Source organism: Apodemus sylvaticus, chromosome 1, assembly GCF_947179515.1.
Source record: "Apodemus sylvaticus chromosome 1, mApoSyl1.1, whole genome shotgun sequence".
NCBI classification, from domain to species: domain Eukaryota; kingdom Metazoa; phylum Chordata; class Mammalia; order Rodentia; family Muridae; genus Apodemus; species Apodemus sylvaticus.
The window spans coordinates 153,297,363-153,314,761 of NC_067472.1; the positions used below are offsets into that span (position 1 = coordinate 153,297,363).

The 17,399-nt window shown below is 42.4% G+C and overlaps 10 non-coding genes across 10 annotated transcripts; all 10 read left to right on the plus strand.

Annotated features, from left to right (window-relative positions):
• Positions 1-561: 561 nt before the first annotated feature.
• On the plus strand, positions 562-640 carry LOC127676848 (small nucleolar RNA SNORD115). Its single transcript, XR_007976262.1, has one exon. It is a non-coding gene; the product is annotated as a small nucleolar RNA SNORD115 (small nucleolar RNA).
• A 1,759-nt stretch (positions 641-2,399) lies between these two features.
• On the plus strand, positions 2,400-2,478 carry LOC127676960 (small nucleolar RNA SNORD115). The gene has a single exon (XR_007976367.1). It is a non-coding gene; the product is annotated as a small nucleolar RNA SNORD115 (small nucleolar RNA).
• A 1,756-nt stretch (positions 2,479-4,234) lies between these two features.
• Positions 4,235-4,313, plus strand: LOC127676849 (small nucleolar RNA SNORD115). Its single transcript, XR_007976263.1, has one exon. It is a non-coding gene; the product is annotated as a small nucleolar RNA SNORD115 (small nucleolar RNA).
• Positions 4,314-6,072: 1,759 nt separating this feature from the next.
• Positions 6,073-6,151, plus strand: LOC127676851 (small nucleolar RNA SNORD115). Its single transcript, XR_007976264.1, has one exon. It is a non-coding gene; the product is annotated as a small nucleolar RNA SNORD115 (small nucleolar RNA).
• A 1,760-nt stretch (positions 6,152-7,911) lies between these two features.
• Positions 7,912-7,990, plus strand: LOC127676852 (small nucleolar RNA SNORD115). Its single transcript, XR_007976265.1, has one exon. It is a non-coding gene; the product is annotated as a small nucleolar RNA SNORD115 (small nucleolar RNA).
• A 1,756-nt stretch (positions 7,991-9,746) lies between these two features.
• LOC127676671 (small nucleolar RNA SNORD115) lies at positions 9,747-9,825 on the plus strand. Its single transcript, XR_007976110.1, has one exon. It is a non-coding gene; the product is annotated as a small nucleolar RNA SNORD115 (small nucleolar RNA).
• A 1,757-nt stretch (positions 9,826-11,582) lies between these two features.
• On the plus strand, positions 11,583-11,661 carry LOC127676937 (small nucleolar RNA SNORD115). The gene has a single exon (XR_007976344.1). It is a non-coding gene; the product is annotated as a small nucleolar RNA SNORD115 (small nucleolar RNA).
• A 1,760-nt stretch (positions 11,662-13,421) lies between these two features.
• LOC127676853 (small nucleolar RNA SNORD115) lies at positions 13,422-13,500 on the plus strand. The gene has a single exon (XR_007976266.1). It is a non-coding gene; the product is annotated as a small nucleolar RNA SNORD115 (small nucleolar RNA).
• Positions 13,501-15,254: 1,754 nt separating this feature from the next.
• LOC127676854 (small nucleolar RNA SNORD115) lies at positions 15,255-15,333 on the plus strand. Its single transcript, XR_007976267.1, has one exon. It is a non-coding gene; the product is annotated as a small nucleolar RNA SNORD115 (small nucleolar RNA).
• Positions 15,334-17,089: 1,756 nt separating this feature from the next.
• Positions 17,090-17,168, plus strand: LOC127676855 (small nucleolar RNA SNORD115). The gene has a single exon (XR_007976268.1). It is a non-coding gene; the product is annotated as a small nucleolar RNA SNORD115 (small nucleolar RNA).
• Positions 17,169-17,399: the final 231 nt, after the last annotated feature.

Sequence of the window (17,399 nt, forward strand, 5' to 3'; positions counted from 1 at the left end):
GAATACACGTGTCTCTTTCTTTAGACTAGAGATCCTGTAATGACCTTTTGTAGAGCTATCCTTAGGATTCAGGGGCTTCAGCCTGAGAGTTGTCCCCTATGCATAGTTACATGAAAGTGATTCGTTGTGAGGAGATTGCTTCCACAAGAAGCAGTAAGTCTTCATGTGAAATGAGTGGAACTCTGTGCCATATTTCCTCATAAAGTGAAAGTCATGAAAACTTGTGGTACAGGCAGTGGTAGGAATCTTAGAGTCAGCTTCACGGGGGTGCCACTGTGAAGGTATTATTCATGTAGAGATTTCCTACAATTTCTCTGAGGTTTAAGTTTCATGTATAGGAGTGTCAACCAGGGGTTTGACCACTTGCTCTTTCCTCCTCTAGAGAAATCATTCAACAAACTTTCCAGGCAGGAACCCCTTGCCTCCTTTGAAGAGCTTTCTACCCTGCAAACTTACCCACTTACCTGTGACCATTCTCAACGCCGAGAAAGTGTTCCTTAGCCAGGTAAGGATGTGGAAAGCAGATATAAAAGCAGAAATAGCTACTGTCTCTCTACATCTGGGTCTATGATGACAGCCCAATGTCATGAAGAGAGGTGATGACATAAAAATCATGCTCAATAGGATTACGCTGAGGCCCAACCAGGTTTACAGAGTTCAAAGCCGTGGTCCTCTTACTATTTGGGGATCACTTGGGGACCTTTCCTGAGGTCCTCAGAGGCGCTTTTCCTGTTTCTGATGAAAGCAAACCTGGACACTCATGGTGAAGCTTGGTTGGCTAGCAGTACAGGCCAACAAGCACCGAGTGTAGCATTCTATTTTCGTGCAAGTGTGCGAGGACTACACATTGCTGATGACCATTTCTTTCTACTCTTTTGCAGTCATCTGCCATGCCATCTTGGAAGCCAGAGAATCACAGATCACAGGTAAGTGGAAGTTTCCTGACTCATTACTTCCCTTAGAAAAGACATGTCCCTAAGACCATGGACTCAAATTCTCACTCATTCTCCAGTTTTACATTGTAGGAAAAATTTAAGCATGCATAGAAAAGAGAGTTTAATTCTGAGTAAGGACCTCCCTGGACACAAAATGATTAAGAGAAGTAAAATAATTTCTGAAAAACCCAATAATATTTCACACATCATCATGAGCTGTGTCTCATGTGTAGCGGAGGATGACACATACCCAAATTTGTAGTCTCCACCAATGTTTTCTATATGGTTGCCAGGAATCATCACCCATATCCATTGCTTTGTACAATTCCCTTTTCCCATGACACTAGAGACACTGAGTACAGAGCTTTGCCTTATTGTTGAATGAAAGAAATATAGTCCAGTCTGTGATCTACACTACTGCTGGTGTCCACATGAATTGCTCCCAATTGGCACACCTTTCAGCAATATAGGAAAAACTATCACGCAACAGGGAAGTTGCCTTTATTTAAAAGTTGTAGCTCACTTCCTCAACTATGGTCCCTTTTCTTACCAAATTTCCTCCCCAAACATCATTTCTACTCTGACTACAGGTCAGTGTTGAAGAATCCAGAAGCTTGAGCAAATTTTCTGAGGTGGTATCAGGGCAATCTTTGTGTTGTTGAACCTAATGCCACTGTGACTCATGACAACATTGCTGGCAAGTTCCTTGCAACATTGGGAACCTGTGTTAATTGACTTGAAAATCCATTAAACCTTATCACAAATGGACCTATTGCAGTCCAAATTCCCTGTCCCCTGGGAATATGTAAATTCCATAATTTTAGTAAGAGCATTTCCCAGTGATTGCAAGTATGCAAGATAGACATTGAGGGGGGAGGATATGATCCCGGAACCTTGAATATGGAATACACGTGTCTCTTTCTTTAGACTCGAGATCCTGTAATGACCTTTTGTAGACCTATCCTTAGGATTCAGGGGCTTCAACCTGAGAGTTGTCCCCTACGCATAAATACATGAAAGTGATACGTTGTGAGGAGATTGCTTCCACAAGAAGCAGTAAGTCTTCGTGTGAAATGAGTGGAACTCTGTACCATTTTTACCTCATAAAGTGAAAGCCATGAAAATTTGTGGTACAGGCAGTGGTAGGAATCTTAGAGTCAGTTTCCCGGGGGTGCCACTGTGAAGGTATTATTCATGTAGAGATTTCCTACAATTCCTCTGAGGTTTAAGTTTCATGGATAGGAGTGTCAACCAGGGGTTTGACAGCTTGCTCTTTCCTCCTCTAGAGAAATTATTCAAAAAACTTTCCAGGCAGGGACCCCTTGCCTCCTTTGAAGAGCTTTCTACTCTGCAAACCTACCCACATACCTGTGACCAACCCAACGCCGAGAAAGTGTTCTGTAGCCAGGTAAGGATGTGGATAGCAGATATAAAAGCACAAATAGCTACTTTCTCTCTACTCCTGGGTCTATGATGACAGCCCAATGTCATGAAGAGAGGTGATGACATAAAAATCATGCCCAATAGGATTACGCTGAGGCTCAACCAGGTTACAGAGTTCAAAGCCGTGGTCCTTTTACTATTTGGGGATCACTTGGGGACCTTTCATGAGGTCCTCAGAGGCACTTTTCCTGATTCTGATGAGAGCAAACCTGGACACTCATAGTGACGCTTGGTTGGATAGCAGTGCAGGCCAACAAGCACCGAGTGTAGCATTCTATTTTTGTGCAACTGTGCGAGGACAACACATTGCTGATGACCATTTCTTTCTACTCTTTTGCAGTCATCTGCCATGCCCTCTGGGATGCCAGAAAATCACAGGTCACAGGTAAGTGGAAGTTTCCTGACTCATTCCTTCACTTATAAAAGACATGTCCGTAAGAGCATGGACTCAAATTCTCACTCATTCTCCAGTTTTACATTGTAGGAAAAATTTAAGCATGCATAGAAAAGAGTTTAATTCTGAGTAAGGACCACCCTGGACACAAAATGATTAAGAGAAGTAAAATAATTTTTGAAAAACCCAATAATATTTCACACATAATCATGAGCTGTGTCTCATGTGTAGAGGAGGATGACACATATCCAAATTTCTAGTCTCCACCTATGTTTTCTATATGATGGCCTTGAATCATCACCCATATCCATTGCTTTGTAGAATTCTCTTTTCACATGACACTAGAGGCACTGAGTACAGAGCTTTGCCTTATTGTTGAATGAAAGACATATAGTCCAGTCTGTGATCAACACTAATGCTGGTGTCCACATGAATTGCTCCCAATTGGCACACCTTTCAGCAATATAGGTAAAACTATCACGCAACAGGGAAGTTGCCTTTATTTAAAAGTTGTAGCTCTCTTCCTCAACTCTGGTCCCTTTTCTTACCAAATTTCCTCCCCAAACATCATTTCTACTCTGACTACAGGTCAGTGTAGAATCACCCAGAAGCTTAGGCTAATTTTCTGAGGTGGTATCAGGGCAATCTTTGTGTTGTTGAACCTAATGCCACTGTGACCCATGACAACATTGCTGGAAAGTTCCTTGCAACCTTGGGAACCTCTGTTAACTGACATGGAATTCCATTAAACCTTATCACAAATGGACCTATTGCAGTCCAAATTCCCTGTCCCCTGGGAATCTGTAAATCCCATAATTTTAGTAAGAGCATTTCCCAGTGATTGCAAGTATGCAAGATAGACCTTGAGGGGGGAGGATATGATCCCGGAACCTTGATTATGGAATACACGTGTCTCTTTCTTTAGACTCGAGATCCTTTAATGACCTTTTGTAGACCTATCCTTAGGATTCAGGGGCTTCAACCTGAGAGTTGTCCCCTATGCATAGTTACATGAAAGTGATTCGTTGTGAGGAGATTGCTTCCACAAGAAGCAGTAAGTCTTCATGTGAAATGAGTGGAACTCTGTGCCATATTTCCTCATAAAGTGAAAGTCATGAAAACTTGTGGTACAGGCAGTGGTAGGAATCTTAGAGTCAGCTTCACGGGGGTGCCACTGTGAAGGTATTATTCATGTAGAGATTTCCTACAATTTCTCTGAGGTTTAAGTTTCATGTATAGGAGTGTCAACCAGGGGTTTGACCACTTGCTCTTTCCTCCTCTAGAGAAATCATTCAACAAACTTTCCAGGCAGGAACCCCTTGCCTCCTTTGAAGAGCTTTCTACCCTGCAAACTTACCCACTTACCTGTGACCATTCTCAACGCCGAGAAAGTGTTCCTTAGCCAGGTAAGGATGTGGAAAGCAGATATAAAAGCAGAAATAGCTACTGTCTCTCTACATCTGGGTCTATGATGACAGCCCAATGTCATGAAGAGAGGTGATGACATAAAAATCATGCTCAATAGGATTACGCTGAGGCCCAACCAGGTTGACAGAGTTCAAAGCCGTGGTCCTCTTACTATTTGGGGATCACTTGGGGACCTTTCCTGAGGTCCTCAGAGGCGCTTTTCCTGTTTCTGATGAAAGCAAACCTGGACACTCATGGTGAAGCTTGGTTGGCTAGCAGTGCAGGCCAACAAGCAACGAGTGTAGCATTCTATTTTCGTGCAAGTGTGCGAGGACTACACATTGCTGATGACCATTTCTTTCTACTCTTTTGCAGTCATCTGCCATGCCTTCTTGGAAGCCAGAGAATCACAGATCACAGGTAAGTGGAAGTTTCCTGACTCATTCTTTCCCTTAGAAAAGACATGTCCCTAAGACCATGGACTCAAATTCTCACTCATTCTCCAGTTTTACATTGTAGGAAAAATTTAAGCATGCATAGAAAAGAGAATTTAATTCTGAGTAAGGACCTCCCTGGACACAAAATGATTAAGAGAAGTAAAATACTTTCTGAAAAACCCAATAATATTTCACACATCATCATGAGCTGTGTCTCATGTGTAGCGGAGGATGACACATACCCAAATTTGTAGTCTCCACCAATGTTTTCTATATGGTTGCCAGGAATCATCACCCATATCCATTGCTTTGTACAATTCCCTTTTCCCATGACTCTAGAGACACTGAGTACAGAGCTTTGCCTTATTGTTGAATGAAAGAAATATAGTCCAGTCTGTGATCAACACTACTGCTGGTGTCCACATGAATTGCTCCCAATTGGCACACCTTTCAGCAATATAGGTAAAACTATCACGCAACAGGGAAGTTGCCTTTATTTAAAAGTTGTAGCTCTCTTGCTCAACTCTGGTCCCTTTTCTTACCAAATTTCCTCCCCAAACATCATTTCTACTCTGACTATAGGTCAGTGTAGAATCACCCTGAAGCTTGAGCTAATTTTCTGAGGTGGTATCAGGGCAATCTTTGTGTTGTTGAACCTAATGCCACTGTGACTCATGACAACATTGCTGGAAAGTTCCTTGCAACCTTGGCAACCTGTGTTAACTGACATGGAAATCGATTAAACCTTATCACAAATGGACCTATTGCAGTCCAAATTCCCTGTCCCCTGGGAATCTGTAAATCCCATAATTTTAGTAAGAGCATTTCCCAGTGATTGCAAGTATGCAAGATAGACCTTGAGGGGGGAGGATATGATCCCGGAACCTTGATTATGGAATACACGTGTCTCTTTCTTTAGACTCGAGATCCTGTAATAACCTTTTGTAGACCTATCCTTAGGATTCAGGGGCTTCAACCTGAGAGTTGTCCCCTATGCATAGTTACATGAAAGTGATTCGTTGTGAGGAGATTGCTTCCACAAGAAGCAGTAAGTCTTCGTGTGAAATGAGTGGAACTCTGTGCCATATTACCTCATAAAGTGAAAGTCATGAAAACTTGTGGTACAAGCAGTGGTAGGAATCTTAGAGTCAGCTTCACGGGGGTGCCACTGTAAAGGTATTATTCATGTAGAGATTTCCTACAATTTCTCTGAGGTTTAAGTTTCATGTATAGGAGTGTCAACCAGGGGTTTGACCACTTGCTCTTTCCTCCTCTAGAGAAATCATTCAACAAAATTTCCAGGCAGGAACCCCTTGCCTCCTTTGAAGAGCTTTCTACCCTGCAAACTTACCCACTTACCTGTGACCATTCTCAACGCCGAGCAAGTGTTCCTTAGCCAGGTAAGGATGTGGATAGCAGATATAAAAGCAGAAATAGCTACTGTCTCTCTACATCTGGGTCTATGATGACAGCCCAATGTCATGAAGAGAGGTGATGACATAAAAATCATGCTCAATAGGATTACGCTGAGGCCCAACCAAGTTTACAGAGTTCAAAGCCGTGGTCGTCTTACTATTTGGGGATCACTTGGGGACCTTTCCTGAGGTCCTCTGAGGCGCTTTTCCTGTTTCTGATGAAAGCAAACCTGGACACTCATGGTGAAGCTTGGTTGGCTAGCAGTGCAGGCCAACAAGCACCGAGTGTAGCATTCTATTTTTGTGCAACTGTGCGAGGACAACACATTGCTGATGACCATTTCTTTCTACTCTTTTGCGGTCATCTGCCATGCCCTCTGGGATGCCAGAAAATCACAGGTCACAGGTAAATGGAAGTTTCCTGACTCATTCCTTCCCTTACAAAAGACATGTCCGTAAGAGCATGGACTCAAATTCTAACTCATTCTCCAGTTTTACATTGTAGGAAAAATTTAAGCATGCATAGAAAAGAGAGTTTAATTCTGAGTAAGGACCTCCATGGACACAAAATGATTAAGAGAAGTAAAATAATTTCTGAAAAACCCAATAATATTTCACACATCATCATGAGCTGTGTCTCATGTGTAGAGGAGGATGACACATACCCAAATTTGTAGTCTCCACCAATGTTTTCTATATGGTTGCCAGGAATCATCACCCATATCCATTGCTTTGTACAATTCTCTTTTCCCATGACACTAGAGACACTGAGTACAGAGCTTTGCCTTATTGTTGAATGAAAGACATATAGTCCAGTCTGTGATCTACACTACTGCTGGTGTCCACATGAATTGCTCCCAATTGGCACACCTTTCAGCAATATAGGAAAAACTATCACGCAACAGGGAAGTTGCCTTTATTTAAAAGTTGTAGCTCACTTCCTCAACTATGGTCCCTTTTCTTACCAAATTTCCTCCCCAAACATCATTTCTACTCTGACTACAGGTCAGTGTAGAATCATCCAGAAGCTTGAGCAAATTTTCTGAGGTGGTATCAGGGCAATCTTTGTGTTGTTGAACCTAATGCCACTGTGACTCCTGACAACATTGCTGGCAAGTTCCTTGCAACATTGGGAACCTGTGTTAATTGACTTGTAAATCCATTAAACCTTATCACAATTGGACCTATTGCAGTCCAAATTCCCTGTCCCCTGGGAATATGTAAATTCCATAATTTTAGTAAGAGCATTTCCCAGTGATTGCAAGTATGCAAGATAGACATTGAGGGGGAAGGATATGATCCCGGAACCTTGAATATGGAATACACGTGTCTCTTTCTTTAGACTCGAGATCCTGTAATGACCTTTTGTAGACCTATCCTTTGGATTCAGGGGCTTCAACCTGAGAGTTGTCCCCTACGCATAAATACATGAAAGTGATACGTTGTGAGGAGATTGCTTCCACAAGAAGCAGTAAGTCTTCGTGTGAAATGAGTGGAACTCTGTACCATTTTTACCTCATAAAGTGAAAGCCATGAAAATTTGTGGTACAGGCAGTGGTAGGAATCTTAGAGTCAGTTTCCCGGGGGTGCCACTGTGAAGGTATTATTCATGTAGAGATTTCCTACAATTCCTCTGAGGTTTAAGTTTCATGTATAGGAGTGTCAACCAGGGGTTTGACTGCTTGCTCTTTCCTCCTCTAGAGAAATTATTCAAAAAACTTTCCAGGCAGGGACCCCTTGCCTCCTTTGAAGAGCTTTCTACTCTGCAAACCTACCCACATACCTGTGACCATTCTCAACGCCGAGAAAGTGTTCTGTAGCCAGGTAAGGATGTGGATAGCAGATATAAAAGCACAAATAGCTACTTTCTCTCTACTCCTGGGTCTATGATGACAGCCCAATGTCATGAAGAGAGGTGATGACATAAAAATCATGCTCAATAGGATTACGCTGAGGCCCAACCAGGTTACAGAGTTCAAAGCCGTGGTCCTTTTACTATTTGGGGATCACTTGGGGACCTTTCATGAGGTCCTCAGAGGCACTTTTCCTGATTCTGATGAGAGCAAACCTGGACACTCATAGTGACTCTTGGTTGGATAGCAGAGCAGGCCAACAAGCACCGAGTGTAGCATTCTATTTTTGTGCAACTGTGGGAGGACAACACATTGCTGATGACCATTTCTTTCTACTCTTTTGCAGTCATCTGCCATGCCCTCTGGGATGCCAGAAAATCACAGGTCACAGGTAAATGGAAGTTTCCTGACTCATTCCTTCCCTTAAAAAAGACATGTCCGTAAGAGCATGGACTTAAATTCTCACTCATTCTCCAGTTTTACATTGTAGGAAAAATTTAAGCATGCATAGAAAAGAGTTTAGTTCTGAGTAAGGACCACCCTGGACACAAAATGATTAAGAGAAGTAAAATACTTTTTGAAAAACCCAATAATATTTCACACATAATCATGAGCTGTGTCTCATGTGTAGAGGAGGATGACACATACCCAAATTTGTAGTCTCCACCAATGTTTTCTATATGGTGGCCGTGAATCATCACCCATATCCATTGCTTTGTAGAATTCTCTTTTCACATGACACTAGAGGCACTGAGTACAGAGCTTTGCCTTATTGTTGAATGAAAGACATATAGTCCAGTCTGTGATCAACACTACTGCTGGTGTCCACATGAATTGCTCCCAATTGGCACACCTTTCAGCAATATAGGTAAAACTATCACGCAACAGGGAAGTTGCCTTTATTTAAAAGTTGTAGCTCTCTTCCTCAACTCTGGTCCCTTTTCTTACCAAATTTCCTCCCCAAACATCATTTCTACTCTGACTACAGGTCAGTGTAGAATCACCCAGAAGCTTGAGCTAATTTTCTGAGGTGGTATCAGGGCAATCTTTGTGTTGTTGAACCTAATGCCTCTGTGACTCATGACAACATTGCTGGAAAGATCCTTGCAACCTTGGGAACCTGTGTTAACTGACATGGAAATCCATTAAGCCTTATCACAAATGGACCCATTGCAGTCCAAATTCCCTGTCCCCTGGGAAACTGTAAATCCCATAATTTTAGTAAGAGCATTTCCCAGTGATTGCAAGTATGCAAGATAGACCTTGAGGGGGGAGGATATGATCCCGGAACCTTGATTATGGAATACACGTGTCTCTTTCTTTAGACTCGAGATCCTGTAATGACCTTTTGTAGACCTATCCTTAGGATTCAGGGGCTTCAACCTGAGAGTTGTCCCCTATGCATAGTTACATGAAAGTGATTCGTTGTGAGGAGATTGCTTCCACAAGAAGCAGTATGTCTTCGTGTGAAATGAGTGGAACTCTGTGCCATATTACCTCATAAAGTGAAAGTCATGAAAACTTGTGGTACAGGCAGTGGTAGGAATCTTAGGGTCAGCTTCACGGGGGTGCCACTGTGAAGGTATTATTCATGTAGAGATTTCCTACAATTTCTCTGAGGTTTAAGTTTCATGTATAGGAGTGTCAACCAGGGGTTTGACCACTTGCTCTTTCCTCCTCTAGAGAAAACATTCAACAAACTTTCCAGGCAGGAACCCCTTGCCTCCTCTGAAGAGCTTTCTACCCTGCAAACTTACCCACTTACCTGTGACCATTCTCAATGCCCAGAAAGTGTTCCTTAGCCAGGTAAGGATGTGGATAGCAGATATAAAAGCAGAAATAGCTACTGTCTCTCTACATCTGGGTCTATGATGACAGCCCATTGTCATGAAGAGAGGTGATGACATAAAAATCATGCTCAATAGGATTACGCTGAGGCCCAACCAGGTTTACAGAGTTCAAAGCCGTGGTCCTCTTACTATTTGGGCATCACTTGGGGACCTTTCCTGAGGTCCTCAGAGGCGCTTTTCCTGTTTCTGATGAAAGCAAACCTGGACACTCATGGTGATGCTTGGTTGGCTAGCAGTGCAGGCCAACAAGCACCGAGTGTAGCATTCTATTTTTGTGCAACTGTGCGAGGACAACACATTGCTGATGACCATTTCTTTCTACTCTTTTGCAGTCATCTGCCATGCCCTCTGGGATGCCAAAAAATCACAGGTCACAGGTAAATGGAAGTTTCCTGACTCATTCCTTCCCTTACAAAAGACATGTCCGTAAGAGCATGGACTCAAATTCTCACTCATTCTCCAGTTTTACATTGTAGGAAAAATTTAAGCATGCATAGAAAAGAGTTTAATTCTGAGTAAGGACCACCCGGGACACAAAATGATTAAGAGAAGTAAAATAATTTTTGAAAAACCCAATAATATTTCACACATAATCATGAGCTGTGTCTCATGTGTAGAGGAGGATGACACATACCCAAATTTGTAGTCTCCACCAATGTTTTCTATATGGTGGCCTTGAATCATCACCCATATCCATTGCTTTGTATAATTCTCTTTTCACATGACACTAGAGGCACTGAGTACAGAGCTTTGCCTTATTGTTGAATGAAAGACATATAGTCCAGTCTGTGATCAACACTACTGCTGGTGTCCATATGAATTGCTCCCAATTGGCACACCTTTCAGCAATATAGGTAAAACTATCACGCAACAGGGAAGTTGCCTTTATTTAAAAGTTGTAGCTCTCTTTCTCAACTCTGGTCCCTTTTCTTACCAAATTTCCTCCCCAAACATCATTTCTACTCTGACTACAGGTCAGTGTAGAATCACCCAGAAGCCTGAGCTAATTTTCTGAGGTGGTATCAGGGCAATCTTTGTGTTGTTGAACCTAATGCCACTGTGACTCATGACAACATTGCTGGAATGTTCCTTGCAACCTTGGGAACCTGTGTTAACTAACATGGAAATCCATTAAACCTTATCACAAATGGACCTATTGCAGTCCAAATTCCCTGTCCCCTGGGAATCTGTAAATCCCATAATTTTAGTAAGAGCATTTCCCAGTGAGTGCAAGTATGCAAGATAGACCTTGAGGGGAGAGGATATGATCCCGGAACCTTGATTATGGAATACACGTGTCTCTTTCTTTAGACTCGAGATCCTGTAATGACCTTTTGTAGACCTATCCTTAGGATTCAGGGGCTTCAACCTGAGAGTTGTCCCCTATGCATAGTTACATGAAAGTGATTCGTTGTGAGGAGATTGCTTCCACAAGAAGCAGTAAGTCTTCGTGTGAAATGAGTGGAACTCTGTGCCATATTACCTCATAAAGTGAAAGTCATGAAAACTTGTGGTACAGGCAGTGGTAGGAATCTTAGAGTCAGCTTCACGGGGGTGCCACTGTGAAGGTATTATTCATGTAGAGATTTCCTACAATTTCTCTGAGGTTTAAGTTTCATGTATAGGAGTGTCAACCAGGGGTTTGACCACTTGCTCTTTCCTCCTCTAGAGAAATCATTCAACAAAATTTCCAGGCAGGAACCCCTTGCCTCCTTTGAAGAGCTTCCTACCCTGCAAACTTACCCACTTACCTGTGACCATTCTCAAGGCCGAGAAAGTGTTCCTTAGCCAGGTAAGGATGTGGATAGCAGATATAAAAGCAGAAATAGCTACTGTCTCTCTACATCTGGATCTATGATGACAACCCAATGTCATGAAGAGAGGTGATGACATAAAAATCATGCTCAATAGGATTACGCTGAGGCCCAACCAGGTTTACAGAGTTCAAAGCCGTGGTCCTCTTACTATTTGGGGATCACTTGGGGACCTTTCCTGAGGTCCTCAGAGGCGCTTTTCCTGTTTCTGATGAAAGCAAACCTGGACACTCATGGTGAAGCTTGGTTGGCTAGCAGTGCAGGCCAACAAGCACCGAGTGTAGCATTCTATTTTCGTGCAAGTGTGCGAGGACTACACATTGCTGATGACCATTTCTTTCTACTCTTTTGCAGTCATCTGCCATGCCTTCTTGGAAACCAGAGAATCACAGATCACAGGTAAGTGGAAGTTTCCTGACTCATTCCTTCCCTTAGAAAAGACATGTCCCTAAGAGCAAGACTCAAATTCTCACTCATTCTCCAGTTTTACATTGTAGGAAAAATTTAAGCATGCATAGAAAAGAGAGTTTAATTCTGAGTAAGGACCTCCATGGACACAAAATGATTAAGAGAAGTAAAATAATTTCTGAAAAACCCAATAATATTTCACACATCATCATGAGCTGTGTCTCATGTGTAGCGGAGGATGACACATACCCAAATTTGTAGTCTCCACCAATGTTTTCTATATGGTTGCCAGGAATCATCACCCATATCCATTGCGTTGTACAATTCTCTTTTCCCATGACACTAGAGACACTGAGTACAGAGCTTTGCATTATTGTTGAATGAAAGACATATAGTCCAGTCTGTGATCTACACTACTGCTGGTGTCCACATGAATTGCTCCCAATTGGCACACCTTTCAGCAATATAGGAAAAACTATCACGCAACAGGGAAGTTGCCTTTATTTAAAAGTTGTAGCTCACTTCCTCAACTATGGTCCCTTTTCTTACCAAATTTCCTCACCAAACATCATTTCTACTCTGACTACAGGTCAGTGTAGAATCATCCAGAAGCTTGAGCTAATTTTCTGAGGTGGTATCAGTTCAATCTTTGTGTTGTTAAACCTAATGCCACTGTGACTCATGACAACATTGCTGGCAAGTTCCTTGCAACATTGGGAACCTGTGTTAATTGACTTGTAAATCCATTAACCTTATCACAAATGGACCTATTGCAGTCCAAATAACCTGTCCCCTGGGAATATGTAAATTCCATAATTTTAGTAAGAGCATTTCCCAGTGATTGCAAGTATGCAAGATAGACATTGAGGGGGGGGGGGATATGATCCCGGAACCTTGATTATGGAATCCATGTGTCTCTTTCTTTAGACTCGAGATCCTGTAATGACCTTTTGTAGACCTATCCTTAGGATTCAGGGGCTTCAACCTGAGAGTTGTCCCCTACGCATAAATACATGAAAGTGATACGTTGTGAGGAGATTGCTTCCACAAGAAGCAGTAAGTCTTCGTGTGAAATGGGTGGAACTCTGTACCATTTTTACCTCATAAAGTGAAAGCCATGAAAATTTGTGGTACAGGCAGTGGTAGGAATCTTAGAGTCAGTTTCCCGGGGGTGCCACTGTGAAGGTATTATTCATGTAGAGATTTCCTACAATTCCTCTGAGGTTTAAGTTTCATCTATAGGAGTGTCAACCAGGGGTTTGACAGCTTGCTCTTTCCTCCTCTAGAGAAATTATTCAAAAAACTTTCCAGGCAAGGACCCCTTGCCTCCTTTGAAGGGCTTTCTACTCTGCAAACCTACCCACATACCTGTGACCATTCTCAACGCCGAGAAAGTGTTCTGTAGCCAGGTAAGGATGTGGATAGCAGATATAAAAGCACAAATAGCTACTTTCTCTCTACTCCTGGGTCTATGATGACAGCCCAATGTCATGAAGAGAGGTGATGACATAAAAATCATGCTCAATAGGATTACGCTGAGGCCCAACCAGGTTACAGAGTTCAAAGCCGTGGTCCTTTTACTATTTGGGGATCACTTGGGGACCTTTCATGAGGTCCTCAGAGGCACTTTTCCTGATTCTGATGAGAGCAAACCTGGACACTCATAGTGACGCTTGGTTGGATAGCAGTGCAGGCCAACAAGCACCGAGTGTAGCATTCTATTTTTGTGCAACTGTGCAAGGACAACACACTGCTGATGACCATTTCTTTCGACTCTTTTGCAGTCATCTGCCATGCCCTTTGGGATGCCAGAAAAACACAGGTCACAGGTAAGTGGAAGTTTCCTGACTCATTCCTTCCCTTACAAAAGACATGTCCGTAAGAGCATGGACTCAAATTCTCACTCATTCTCCAGTTTTACATTTTAGGAAAAATTTAAACATGCATAGAAAAGAGTTTAATTCTGAGTAAGGACCACCCTGGACACAAAATGATTAAGAGAAGTAAAATAATTTTTTAAAACCCAATAATATTTCACACATAATCATAAGCTGTGTCTCATGTGTAGAGGAAGATGACAAATACCCAAATTTGTAGTCTCCACCAATGTTTTCTATATGGTGGCCTTGAATCATCACCCATATCCATTGCTTTGTAGAATTCTCTTTTCACATGACACTAGAGACACTGAGTACAAAGCTTTGCCTTATTGTTGAATGAAAGACATATAGTCCAGTCTGTGATCTACACTACTGCTGGTGTCCACATGAATTGCTCCCAATTGGCACACCTTTCAGCATATAGGTAAAATTATCACGCAAAAGGGAAGTTGCCTTTATTTAAAAGTTGTAGCTCTCTTTCTCAACTCTGCTCCCTTTTCTTACCAAATTTCCTCCCCAAACATCATTTCTACTCTGACTACAGGTCAGTGTAGAATCACCCAGAAGCTTGAGCTAATTTTCTGAGGTGGTATCAGGGCAAGCTTTGTGTTGTTGAACCTAATGCCACTGTGACTCATGACAACATTGCTGGAAAGTTCCTTGCAACCTTGGGAACCTGTGTTAACTGACATGGAAATCCATTAAACCTTATCACAAATGGACCTATTGCAGTCCAAATTCCCTGTCCCCTGGGAATCTGTAAATCCCATAATTTTAGTAAGAGCATTTCCCAGTGATTGCAAGTATGCAAGATAGACCTTGAGGGGGGAGGATATGATCCCAGAACCTTGATTATGGAATACACGTATCTCTTTCTTTAGACTCAAGATCCTGTAATGACCTTTTGTAGACCTATCCTTAGGATTCAGGGGCTTCAACCTGAGAGTTGTCCCCTATGCATAGTTACATGAAAGTGATTCGTTGTGAGGAGATTTCTTCCACAAGAAGCAGTAAGTCTTCGTGTGAAATGAGTGGAACTCTGTGCCATATTACCTCATAAAGTGAAAGTCATGAAAACTTGTGGTACAGGCAGTGGTAGGAATCTTAGAGTCAGCTTCACGGGGGTGCCACTGTGAAGGTATTATTCATGTAGAGATTTCCTACAATTTCTCTGAGGTTTAAGTTTCATGTATAGGAGTGTCAACCAGGGCTTTGACCACTTGCTCTTTCCTCCTCTAGAGAAAACATTCAACAAACTTTCCAGGCAGGAACCCCTTGCCTCCTTTGAAGAGCTTTCTACCCTGCAAACTTACCCACTTACCTGTGACCATTCTCAACGCCGAGAATGTGTTCCTTAGCCAGGTAAGGATGTGGATAGCAGATATAAAAGCAGAAATAGCTACTGTCTCTCTACATCTGGGTCTATGATGACAGCCCAATGTCATGAAGAGAGGTGATGACATAAAAATCATGCTCAATAGGATTACGCTGAGGCCCAACCAGGTTACAGAGTTCAAAGCCGTGGTCCTTTTACTATTTGGGGATCACTTGGGGACCTTTCATGAGGTCCTCAGAGGCGCTTTTCCTGTTTCTGATGAAAGCAAACCTGGACACTCATGGTGAAGCTTGGTTGGCTAGCAGTGCAGGCCAACAAGCACCGAGTGTAGCATTCTATTTTTGTGCAACTGTGCGAGGACAACACATTGCTGATGACCATTTCTTTCTACTCTTTTGCAGTCATCTGCCATGCCCTCTGGGATGCCAGAAAATCACAGGTCACAGGTAAGTGGAAGTTTCCTGACTAATTCCTTCCCTTACAAAAGACATGTCCGTAAGAGCATGGACTCAAATTCTCACTCATTCTCCAGTTTTACATTGTAGGAAAAATTTAAGCATGCATAGAAAAGAGTTTAATTCTGAGTAAGGACCACCTTGGACACAAAATGATTAAGAGAAGTAAAATAATTTTTGAAAAACCCAATAATATTTCACACATAATCATGAGCTGTGTCTCATGTCTAGAGGAGGATGACACATAACCAAATTTGTAGTCTCCACCAATGTTTTCTATATGGTGGCCTTGAATCATCACCCATATCCATTGCTTTGTACAATTCTCTTTTCCCATGACACTAGAGGCACTGAGTACAGAGCTTTGCCTTATTGTTTAATGAAAGACATATAGTCCAGTCTGTGATCAACACTACTGCTGGTGTCCACATGAATTGCTCCCAATTGGCACACCTTTCAGCAATATAGGTAAAACTATCACGCAACAGGGAAGTTGCCTTTATTTAAAAATTGTAGCTCTCTTTCTCAATTATGGTCCCTTTTCTTACCAAATTTCCTCCCCAAGCATCATTTCTACTCTGACTACAGGTCAGTGTAGAATCACGCAGAAGCTTGAGCTAATTTTCTGAGGTGGTATCAGGGCAGTCTTTGTGTTGTTGAACCTAATGCCACTGTGACTCATGACAACATTGCTGGAAAGATCCTTGCAACCTTGGGAACCTGTGTTAACTTACATGGAAATCCATTAAACCTTATCACAAATGGACCTATTGCAGTCCAAATTCCCTGTCCCCTGGGAATCTGTAAATCCCATAATTTTAGTAAGAGCATTTCCCAATGATTGCAAGTATGCAAGATAGACCTTGAGGGGGGAGGATATGATCCCAGAACCTTGATTATGGAATACACGTATCTCTTTCTTTAGACTAGAGATCCTGTAATGACCTTTTGTAGACCTATCCTTAGGATTCAGGGGCTTCAACCTGAGAGTTGTCCCCTATGCATAGTTACATGAAAGTGATTCGTTGTGAGGAGATTGCTTCCACAAGAAGCAGTATGTCTTCGTGTGAAATGAGTGGAACTCTGTGCCATATTACCTCATAAAGTGAAAGTCATGAAAACTTGTGGTACAGGCAGTGGTAGGAGTCTTAGATTCAGCTTCACGGGGGTGCCCCTGTGAAGGTATTATTCATGTAGAGATTTCCTACAATTTCTCTGAGGTTTAAGTTTCAGGTATAGGAGTGTCAACCAGGGGTTTGACCACTTGCTCTTTCCTCCTCTAGAGAAAACATTCAACAAACATTCCAGGCAGGAACCCCTTGCCTCCTTTGAAGAGCTTCCTACCCTGCAAACTTACCCACTTACCTGTGACCATTCTCAACGCCGAGAAAGTGTTCCTTAGCCAGGTAAGGATGTGGATAGCAGATATAAAAGCAGAAATAGCTACTGTCTCTCTACATCTGGGTCTATGATGACAGCCCAATGTCATGAAGAGAGGTGATGACATAAAAATCATGCTCAATAGGATTACGCTGAGGCCCAACCAGGTTTACAGAGTTCAAAGCCGTGGTCCTCTTACTATTTGGGGATCACTTGGGGACCTTTCATGAGGTCCTCAGAGGCACTTTTCCTGTTTCTGATGAGAGCAGACCTGGACACTCATAGTGACGCTTGGTTGGATAGCAGTGCAGGCCAACAAGCACCGAGTGTAGCATTCTATTTTTGTGCAACTGTGCGAGGACAACACATTGCTGATGACCATTTCTTTCTAC